The sequence below is a fragment of the Monodelphis domestica genome, chromosome 1, assembly GCF_027887165.1.
Source record: "Monodelphis domestica isolate mMonDom1 chromosome 1, mMonDom1.pri, whole genome shotgun sequence".
Taxonomy (NCBI): Eukaryota; Metazoa; Chordata; class Mammalia; order Didelphimorphia; family Didelphidae; genus Monodelphis; species Monodelphis domestica.
In genome coordinates this window covers 651,519,284-651,531,032 of record NC_077227.1, presented here as the reverse complement: position 1 = coordinate 651,531,032, position 11,749 = coordinate 651,519,284, and the positions used below count along the sequence as shown (strand labels likewise).

The following is an 11,749-nucleotide window of genomic DNA, read 5'->3' as shown; positions in this document are numbered from 1 at the left end:
AGCAGTTTAAATTAATTCTTTCCTCTCCCTCTCTTTTCTCCTTAATTCCTTCTCTCTATATTAATTAAAATCATCATAATTTCCAGCAGAGTTGGGTATTTTATCATTTGGGAGTTTCCCTGGTGACTAATTAATTTAGATTTTAAGTCACAATGCTAAAATTATCCTTACACCCTCCCAATTTAATTTTTTTCAATGCCTTTCCTTAGCTGCTAGTATAAAATTTAAAATCTTCAGCCTAGCATTTAAAATCCTTCACAATATGGTTCCCATCAACAATTCCAATCTTATTTCATTACCTCCCTTCACACAGTTTTCATTTTAATCAAACTATCCTAAAAGCTGTCATTAATGTAACAGGGTTCACTCTGACCTGCTATATCTGCCCCTCAAGGTTCTCATATTCCCCAAGAGACTTGGGAGAGACCTTTCTTTTTTCTGCTGTCAGTTCAAGATACTATTAGATGAGTTACCCCTATTTGAAATTTAATTACTTAATATTGGATAGTAACTACAAAGCAATATTTATTTTCAATAATATAGCAAGTAGAAATATACAAAGATTTTCCCCATTGAACACGAGTTGGAGGTAGTAAGTCCCATTTCACAATGGAGGGTCATAATCCAAAGGAACCAGAGCAGTTGAGAAAAAACTGTTGATTGGTGGCTTGAGCTTTGAAACAAAAGATGATAGTTTAAGAGAACACTTGGAAAAATGAGACACTTTCACAGATTGTGTGGTGATGAGAGATTCCCAAACAAAATGTTTCAAGAGGCTTTGGCTTTGGCTTTGTGACTTACTCTTGTGTAGAAGAGATAGATGCACCAATATGTGCTTGGTCACAAAAGGTGATGGGTGTGTAGTGGAACCAAAAGGAGCCATTTCTAGAGAGGATTCTGTAAAACATGATGCACATCTAACTTTGAAGAAAATTGTTGTTGTTATTAAAGAAGATACAGAATAATATAATTTAAGAGACTACTTTAAAAAGTTTGGCAAGATCAAAATTATAGAAGGTATGGAATATTGACAGAATGGAAAGGAGAGAGGGTTTGCATTTGTAGCTTTTGATGATCATGATATAGTTGACAAAATCATTGTTCAGAAATATACTATTAATCGGCATACCTGTGAAGTGAAAAAAAAAAACTTTCAAAACAAGAGATGCAGTCTGCTCAGTCACAAAGAAGTTGTTGAGGTGCCTCAAGCAATTTTATGGATTGAGGAGGAAACTTTGGAGGTGGTGGTGGAAACTTTGACCATGGAAACTTTGGTAGAAGAGGTGGTTATGGTGGTGGTGGTGGTGGTGGTGGTGGTGGTGGCAGCGGCAGAGACAATTATAGAGGTAGAGATGGTAGTGGCAACAGAGGCAATTATAGTGGTGGATATATTGAATAGAGTGGATTTGGTGGAGATGGTGGCAACTATGGAGGTGGTCCTGGCTACAGTAGTAGAGGGGGTTCTGGTGGTGATGTTGGACTTGTATACAGAAACTAATGTGATGGAGGATATATGGTGATTACAAAGTAGGAAATTTTAGTGATGGTAACTATGGTGGCAGTAGGATCTGTAATGATTTTGGAAATTATAGTGGGCCGCAGAAATAAAATTATGGACCCATGAAAGGACAAAGTTTTGATGGAGGGAGCTCAGGCAATCCTTATGGTGGTGGTTATGGATCTGGTAGTGGAAATGGTGATTATGTTAGCAGAAGGTTCTAAAAACTTATCAGAAAAGGGCTATAGTTCTTAGCAGGAGAGAGAGTAAGGAATTGTCAGGAAAGCTGCAGGTTACTTTGAAACAGTTGTCCCAAATGCATTAGAGAACTGTAAAAATCTGCCAAAGAAGGACCAATGACCCATACTCAGAAAAGTTAATGCAGCTTAAAAAGGAACCCTTCTTGTTCAAGACTGTCATAACCACAGTTTACTAAAAGTTCAGCTATTGATTAATGCAATATACTATCAATTGAATGCACATTCCTGAGGTCTTTTATTTGTTGTAGCTTTGTCTTTTTTTTCCTTTTCATTACATCAGCTATATTGCCCTGTAAATTGTGTTAGTGGTACCAGGAATAAAAAATTGGGAAATGTTTAACTTTTCAATATTTGTGTAGTTCAGTTTTTCTATGTTCTAATACAGAAACTTTAATGAAATGCAGTTTTGAAGGTATTTCCTTTTAAGTTAGTGAGTAGAAAAGATCATTGTTAATTACTAGTTGGTATGAATTTTGCTAAAGTTCACTGTAAAGAAACACCTGATAATTGCAGTCCAAGGGGAATCTATTCCCATCAAACCAACAAGTGGAGAGAATCGATCATTTGTATGTTTGCAATGTGTATTTTAGATAACAACTATGATTGGGTATTTAAATTAGTATATTTATGAATTGATAGCTTTAAGTTTTACCTTCCAAGTGAAAATTTCAAAGTACTTTCTGGGTTGTTTATGTATATGTATACTGTGAATCTTAAAACTGCTCAGACTCTACTTCAGAAGATTTGATTAAGCTATTCCCCATTTTTAACAATGGAGGTATTTGGTCAGGAATGTATTGAGAACTTTTAAAATTACTCCACCCTACTCAGACAGTGCCTAAGGGGAAGATAAAGTTGAAAACTCCTGATTGAACAATGAAAAGTCCCTAACTTATACTTATTGTGAAGCTAAAACCTTAAACTATGTCTATTTTTAGATCTAATACAAAAAGTGCTCAGTACCTATAAAGCTTAAATTAGTACCTAAAAGGTCAAGCAACTTACAAAAGGCAAGCTTAACAAAAGAGGTGTGAAGTACTCAGTAGATTTAATCTAGCCCGAGAAGATGAGAACAAAAGAAGATGAGAACTAAAAATGGGAAGTCCTGGGGAAAAGCATCTACTGTGATTGGTAGATGTGAAAATTTAGAGAAGGTGACATAAGAGAAAATTTCTTTAAAAGGAAGGGAGTTATTGAGTTGGAGGGAGTTTTTGGATTGGAAGTTAGTTGGAGTTGGAGTTTGGAGGTTTGGAGCTTGCTTGAAGATGATCTTGTGGTGATTGATAAAGACTGACTCGCTCTCCCTTAGGCCCTTTCTACTATTTTCTCTTTCTCTCTCTCTCTTTCTCCTTCTCTTAATTCCTTCGTTTATATTAATTAAAAATCTCCATAAAACCCAGCTGACTTGAGTATTTTCATATTTGGGAATTTTCCCATGGCGACCACTTAATTTGAGATTTTAAATCAAGACACTAAAAATTATCTTTATAGTTTGGCTGAAACCTTTACAGTTTTGGCAATCACAGTCTTGGCAAACAACATTTTCAGGGTTACACTATACATATATCTATATATACATATATATAATTGTGATTCTCTATGATTGGTGTGTTATCTCTGCCAAGTTCTAGCTGTGTTTATTAAAAAGGAAAAAAATCCATTCTAGAGTTACCTTAGCCACCTTTGAAACTGCTACCATAACATAATGTTGGTTTAGGAGATATCTAGAGTCTCCTGATTAAGTTCTGTATGATGGAGGGATGGGAGTAGGGGCAGTAGTTTTATTTTTTTCTTTCCTTCCCTTTTGAAAGAATTTTCTTAATGAATTTAAAGAAATAACCCACTACAAAGCCTGCTGTATCCAAACAAATAATGAATACTTCAGTTTTTGTTTGGTTTTTATTTTGTGTTAATTGGTTTATGGGGGGAAAGAGGCCCAAAGACCTTCAAATACTTGCCTTTGTTTACAGTCTTTTTAATTTATATAAGCTGTCAGAGGAAGAGAATAAAAAGCCCACATTGTGAAACACTTAAAAAAAAAGATTTTTCCCCAAAAAAATCAAAGCTATAACCCTGGTCCCATTTAATACCACATTAGTCTTAGTTAAGGGTATAGGAAATAGGATATGTGAGATTGGATTCAAAATTTAGCTCAGTTCCTATGTAGAATTTGTCCCAATAAGTCCACATCTCAAAGATGGCATTGTTAACCAGATGAATCTCCATCTCTGTTTTCACTTGGCATAGGTCTAAAAATATAGTCTTATTCTTACAGCATTGATGCTAAGCTGACTGAAATATGAGTGCAATGGGATACATTAGCACTTGCTCAGACCTTAAGAGATTGCTCAGATCACATTTCTTTGTGGGGGGACATCAAAGAACTGCTTCTGGTCTCAATTCTGACTCCTGGATTTCCAATGGTTACTCATCCAATCGAGTTAGAAAATATACATTCTGTACCATATAAGAGAAAGGAGAAAAGAAAAAAGCCAAGAAAGTCCTATTTCTTAGAGGCCATATTACCTCACAGATGGAAAAAAATCCCAGAGCCTTTTGCCTTTATAAAATAGTTTCTTACAAAGCATAATGAATGAAAAAGTAGCTGCACAATTCCATAAGTGAGTATAGCCATGGAGAAACAAACAAAAAGAAATTGCCAAAGATTCCAAAAGACTTTTCTGAATGTCTTCAAAACCAAAAGGAACCTTCTCTTCATCCCTTAAGTTAACTGACCAGAATCATTGTCTGCTATACTCCATAGAAATGTCATCTGAGCAAGCTTAAAGGATTTGTACCTGGACCAAATCTGGTCTCAGATGACTCGCTATGTGACCCTGTCAAGTTACTTAACCCCGTTTGCCTCAGTTTCTCATTTATAAAGTGAGCTGCAAAAGGAAATAGCAAACCACTGCACTTTGCCAAGGAAACCTGAAATAGGGTCATGAAGAGCTGAATATGACTAACAGCATATTGCATTTTACTTATATACTTGTTGAATCCTCTTAGTAAAATGAAACCACTGAGAACTTTCTTTTTCATTTTTGTCTTTATGTAGTACCTAGCACAGACCTTGTTTATGGTTTGTTACTAATGATCATTTACTAGAAATTTGTTGGCTATTCTATCATGCAAAAGCAGTGTGCCTTGAAAAAATATTTTTTTAAATAAGTGATTTTTTTAAAAGATGCAACATAATGGTGAGATGACACATTGGGATTTCCTTTTTACTTTAGATGATGCACAATAAATTCTGCTCCAGCCCCTTGCTTTTACTCTATGTGTCACCCTGTCTCAAATGTTTTACTTGTAAAGAACATGTAGTCGGATTCTGGTTTTTAATCTACTTTGCTATCCATTTCCATTTTATGGGTAAGTTCATCCCATTCACATTCACAGCTATGATTGCCAACTGTGTATCCCCCTCCATCTTATTTTCCTCTTTTGATTCTGCTCTTTTTTCTTTCACTCTTTCTTCTCACCAGTGTGTTTCTTTTTATCCACCCCCTCCCTCCTATTACCACCCCTCTTCCCTTGTCTTATTCCCCTCCTATTTCTTTATAAGGTAAGATAGGACTCTATACCCCAGTGAGTGTGGTTGTTATTCCCTCTCTGAGACAGTTACAATGAGAATGAAGTTTAAGCATTGCCCATCACCACCTTCACTGTCACCTCAATTGGAATAGTTTCACACCCCTTTAAGTGAGATAATTTATCCCATTCTATCTCTCCCTTCCCTTTTCAGTCAAGGCGTTTTTCACCCTTTGATTTTTTTTTATCATATCATCCTTATCAGTTTACTTCTCCACACTTTGCTGAAATATACTCCTTCCAAGTGATCTACTACTAATAAGAATTTTTAGTAATTACAAATATCCTATTTCCATGTGGAAATACATACAGTTTGACTTTATTGAATCCCTTAAATTTTCTCTTTCCTCTTTACTTTTTTAGGCTTCACTTGGTTCTTCTATTTGGACTTCAAATTTTCTGTTTAGGTATGATCTATTTCTCAGGAATGCTCAGAAATCTTCCATTTTATTGAATGATTCCTGGGAGTTGCCATTCGAGGATTTCTTTCTGGAGGTTATCTGTGGATTCTTTCAATTTCTATTTTACTCCCTTATTAAAAAATATGTGAGCAATTTTCTTTAATAATTTCTTGTATTATAGTGTCTAGATTATTTTGTAATCATAGCTTTCAGGAAGTGTAATAATTCTTAAATTGTCTCTCGTGGATTTATTTTCCAGGACAGTTTTTTTTTCAATGATCTATTTCACATTTTCTTCTATGTTTTTTTCATTCTTTTGGTTTGGTTTTCTTTGATAATTTCTTGTCATATGATGTCAAGGCTTTTATTTTGTTCTAGGCTTTCAGGTAGACTGATAATCCTTAAGTTATCTCTCATCAATCTGTTTTCCAGTTCAGTTGTCTTTTTAATGACATATTTCATTTTTCCTTCTATTTTTTCATCCTTTTGATTTTGTTTTATTAATTCTTGTTGTCTTCTCAGATAATTAGCTTCTATTTGCCCAATTCTAATCTTTAAAGATTGATTTTAAGCTCTTTTGATTTTCCTTTTTGGTTTGGTCTATCCTGCTTTTCATTGCTTCCAGCAGTTCAATGCTGGTCTCCAACTTGCTTATTACTTCATTTTATTTCTATGTCTCTTTTTCTATTTAGGCAATTTTGTCTTTTAAGCTGTTTTCATTTTGTATTGCTTTCATTTCTTTTTCCCACTTTTCTTCCAATTTTTCTTCTTTCTTACTTGGTTCTTGAACTCCTTTTTGAGCTCAAGAGCTTGTGACAAATTTCCATATTTTGGGGAAGAATTGAATGTGTTTGCTTGTTTGTCACTCTCTGTTGTTGCTTTGGTATTTTGCTATTTTTCTCCATAGATATTCTCCAGGGTCAAGAGTCTTGGTTTGTTTTTGTTTTTGTTTGTTTGTTTGTTTGTTTGTTTTTTACTGTTGATTATTTCTTTTGCCAAAGTGGATAGGGGGTTCCTGCATGTTGGTGGTCATTGTGTTCTTAGCTTTTGCCTTGGTAGTATTTTTACTTCCCCTGGCCTAAGTGAGGGCAGGTATATCTGTGATATTCTTTGTGTAGCTTGCTTTAAATTTTTTTTGCCCTGAGGCTGTCTTCTCAGCCCCTGCTGGCTCAGCTGTGGCCAGTCTTGTTTCTGCCTAAGCTCCACACTCTGCTGCCCAGGCTCCATGTTCTTCAGCCTCAAGTCTCACTGCCAAGGCCTTGTACTGCCCTCAAGGGCAAGTCATTGGTGCTTTCAGCCAGCCCCTAAAAATGTAGAGTGCCCAGGTCCTCACTCTAACTTTGGCATGGTAGGTGGTGTGGAAGAGAAGTGATTAGGTTGTGCTTTGATTAGTGCAGTTTTGCCCACTCGCTGCCTACCTTTAATGCTGCATCCAGTGAGAGAGGCCCTGTATTTGTCCAGTTTTGATTTTTATCCTTTTGAGACATTTTGTAATTCATGATCATTTAGAAGGAGATTCAGAAGGCTCCTGATACTATGGTGTCATCTTGTCTCTACTTCCTGGTTTTGTTTTATTGTTTCTTGATATCTCATTAAGTCATTAACTTTTAATTGCCAAATTCTAATTTTTAAGATATGATTTTCTTCCATCAGCTTTTGAGCCTCCATTTTATTTGACCTATTTCTTCTTGCATTGTTTCCATTTTTCTTCCCCATCCCCTCCTCCCCCCTAATTTATTTTTGAAATGCTTGTTGGACTCTTCCAGAATCTGAGTCCAATTCATATTTTTCTTTGGGACTTTGCATGTGTTTGCTTTGCTTTCACTGTCCCTTTCTGTGTCTGTGCCTTGTTCTTTATCTCCATAAAAATTCTCTATGGTTGAGGTTTTTCTTAATGTTTGTTCATTTTCCCAGTCTTTTTTCTTGACTTTCACTTTCATTTTAAAGGCAGGTTCTGTTTTTCAGGAGATTAGGGCATCTTCTTAAATGTCAGTTATTTCTTGATGCTACCATTAGCCTTATTTCTGGATTCCTGAGAGTTTCAGTTATTCGAAGATGGTATGATGTCCTGTGGGCTGGGATCTCTGAAAACCACCTTCCACTCCTGATTCATTTGCCTCCTGAGACTGCTAATGGCTCAAATTCTAGCCTCAAGCTTGAGTTTAGCCCTTTGGTCTCACTCTGGACTTGATCATGTCAGATACACAGTATTCAACAGATTGCCCTGCCCTGGGTCTCTGCCTTGAGTTTTGTCAAGGGTCAAAGAGCACCTTGGACATTGCCCTTGCCAGGGGTCTGGTGCCCAGCCCTGGATCGACCAACTGCCCCTACCTGGGATCTAAGTACTCACCAGGCCCAGGTTGGAGCTCCTGATCTTACTCTGGGCACACACAGATCAGGCTCCACACACAGACAGCCATGTGATGGAACTCCATTCCTCACTACAGGTTTGCTTGGAACTTTAAGGGGTGTGCATTGGGTTGGACCTATAATTGACCAAGTCAAGGTCTCAGGGTCTAGATGTTGGCTTGGGCTCACGTTCAGAACTTCTAAACTGGGAACAGTAGATGTGGAGTGTGGTTGTGGGGACCTGTTCTTACTCCATGCTGTAGCCTCCTGGGGGCTATGCTCCCCCTCTCACCCCAGTGCCCCAGATGCTCTCTGACTACCTTTCAATTTGTTCTCTTCATGAAAATTGCTCCACTGTGTCTCCTTACTGGTTCTTTAACTCCTGTATTTGTTTTGTGGCATTATTTTAATATTGGTTGGAGAGAATTCTCATGGTAGTTTCAGGCTTCCTTGCTTCTACTCCACCATTTTGTCTCCACCCAGGAATTATTTTTTCCCAGCTCCATTTCAAAGCTTCCCCATGATTTCTGAGCACTTACTGTATTGCAACATACTTTCCAAGAAGTTCTTCCTTCCAAGAGTGACTTGGGATCAGCTGGTCTCCATTCACTGTTGCTCTGGGCTCACTGAAATTCATCTACATTAAGAGTTTGGAGAATGTGAAAAGTATTGCCAACTATTTTGGGTGGTTTTGCTATGTGAGGAATATTATAAGGATACCCTTGTGCATTGAGGGCTACAAGAGAGGAGAAAAGTCTGAGAATACACATTGTCTTAACAGAAAACAAAACACCAAAATAGTTGCATTTTAAAAATATATGAGGAGACTGGCAAACAACACAATCCCAGCTGAGAAGCTCATTACATTTTATGGATACTCCATCTAAAGCCTTTAAATTTTACAATTAAAAAGACACTGGGGAAGAAGGTAATGTTCAATTTTGGTACATTAAACCTGTAGTTTATGTTTCACTGAGTGACTTCTCCAAATTTTCAGTTCTAGGTGCTTAAAAGCAACGTCGCTAACATTGAACTATGAGGAAGTAGCACTTGAATCCACTTCTCTCCCTAAATAAGAAGACATTGAAAACATTTTTAAAGAAACTTAAAATGTATATTTAAATGCCTGACATTCACAAAAATATACACGAATACCCCAGGATACAAGTGATGTAAGTGGTGCTAAAAATATAAAAGCTATGGAAAAAGCACGATTAGAATGCACATCCATTTCTTAACATCAGAATGATAAAATCTCACTCATATATTACTTTAAACTTTACAGAGCTCTTTTATTGCAAGTCTCCAATGAAATAGTTGATAGAACTATTATTACAACCATTTTGCAGAGAAGGAAACTGGGTTTTTGAAAATTGCAATGACTTATCAATGACTATACAGCTAGGATATGAGGTAGGATTTGGACTCAGGTTTCCTAACTCCAAACTGAACACTTTATATACTATATTATACTGCCTCTTTTGCTTGTTTCTATGACCCATTTCTTCTGAATACACAAGAGCCCTCGGCGTTATTGCCTTCATTTATCCTTCATGTTTCAAAGAAAAAGTCTGTTCTAATGTTCATTCATGCATTGAGGACTTAGAGCAGCAGCATGCTTCTTTTGCTGGGAACTGGGGAAGGTACAAGATTTAGACAACTTTATAGTTTCTTCCCTTGGGGAGCTTATAATCAAACAGGAGGACAAAATACAAAAAGACAACTGCAAGTGCACATTATTATGTAACTGAATGAAAGTGCCAATCAAAAAAGTGCACAAAAAATTCTACATTAAAGTACAAAGCAGAAGGTTGTTACCTAAGAAGACGAAGACAGGCTTCATGAAAGTTGCAGTATTTGAATTGAAATTTAAATGATGGATTGGAATTTAACAGGAAAAGATGCAGAGGTAATATTCTAAGTACGAAAAGGCAAGCAAGAGGGCCTGGGATGTGTTTTCAGTGGCAAAAAGTAGTTTAAATCATCTGAGGTATACAATCTGTCAGGAAAGTAATACAAAGTAAGGTGGGAAAAAGGATGAAAGGATTATATACCAGGTAGAAAAGTCCTATCTTTGTTTAGTAGACAATTGGGGTAAATGCCTACTTTGTATCAGGTATTGGGCCATGCACTTTTTAACAATTAGCATCTAATTTCATCCTTACCACAATCTGTGAAATAGGTGCAATTGTGACTCTCATTTTATAGTTGGGGAAATAAAGGCAGACAGATGTTTAAGGGACTTGTCCAAGGTCGTATAGCCAGTAAGTATCTCAAATCAATTTTGTTCTCAGATCTTAATGACTCTGATCCCAGTGCTCTATCCACTGAGTCATCTAGCTGTCAATAGGGAGCCACTGAAAGGTTTTTCAAACAGAAGTAACATAATTACATGTAACTATAAAAACCTTACTGGAAATAGTATGATCACTAGGTTATAGAAGTCAGGTAGAAGAAGCAGGAAAACCTTTCTAAAGGCTCTTGCATTAGTCCACATGGGTATCAATCAATTGATAATTATTTATTGAGTGCCTGCTATATGTCAGGCACTATGCTAAAGAAATCAATAGAGGTTTGTACTAAATTGGTGTGTGGAAATGGAAATGAATGTATAAATAGAAGACATGTTGCAGAAGTGGAATTAATAGGTCTTGGTAATTCATTGAATATATGAAGTGAAGAAAATAGGAGTGAAAATAATAGCGACAAGATGGAATGAAACAGAAAAGTCAGTGAATGATTCTCCATTGCCTCAGAGATAAAAAAAAATCTGTTGTTTGGCAATTAGATTTTTCACATTCTAGATCCATCCTTTGTTATTTTATACATTGCATGGTCCATGAAAACTGGTTTACTTACTTGCCTTTAAATTCAGAATTCAACCTTCTCTCTCCAGGACTATGTAAAAGGCCATCTCCCCTCTGCATGAACTAAAATGAATTCTCTTTTCAACTATGCCTTATAGAAATTCTACCTTCACACACAAGGTCGAGATAATGTCTCACATCATATGGGAAGCATAGGACTTTCCAGGTCCTACTGATCATTCATAGTCTCTCCTCAGACTATTGTGTACAGTTTGTATCAAAAGTCTTAGGAAAGCTTCAGTAACTTAAACCTGCAGTAAGACTTCTGGGGCATCCTTCATACTTATTTGCTCATTATATGTCATAACTCTTCTCTCCTACAATAATGTGACCTCTTTTCTGGAAAAGGAATTTTTTTGTCTTTTTAGCCACAATAACCTTAATATAGCCAGTAAGCATGAAATGTTTATTGGATTGCCTTGATTTGAAAGGGAAAAAAACCAAAATATGAAAATATTTTTGCAAGTTATTGAATAAGATTGTTGAGGAGCAAGAACTAAGAAGATTCCTGATTCTACCATGAGGGCTTTCACCCTATATTAAAATCCCTAATATCTACAAGTAGTCATATTGTTGTTCCAAATCTATAATGTACACATGGAAAATGCTGATTGATGGAGTGTTTGAAACAATACAACTAGTTGACACGGAAGTAAACTCTACACCAATAAATTAAAAATAATTTCTCTTCTCTGGGAGAACCCATTATTTAAAAAGAATCACTGACTCACCAAAAACCTTTTAGAATTATTCATCTTCTGTCAGTTACGTATATTTTCTACA

The 11,749-nt window shown here is 36.3% G+C and overlaps 1 pseudogene; it reads left to right on the top strand.

Moving 5' to 3' along the window:
* The first annotated feature begins 609 nt into the window (after positions 1-609).
* Positions 610-1,722, top strand: LOC130453738 (heterogeneous nuclear ribonucleoprotein A3-like; annotated as a pseudogene).
* Positions 1,723-11,749: the final 10,027 nt, after the last annotated feature.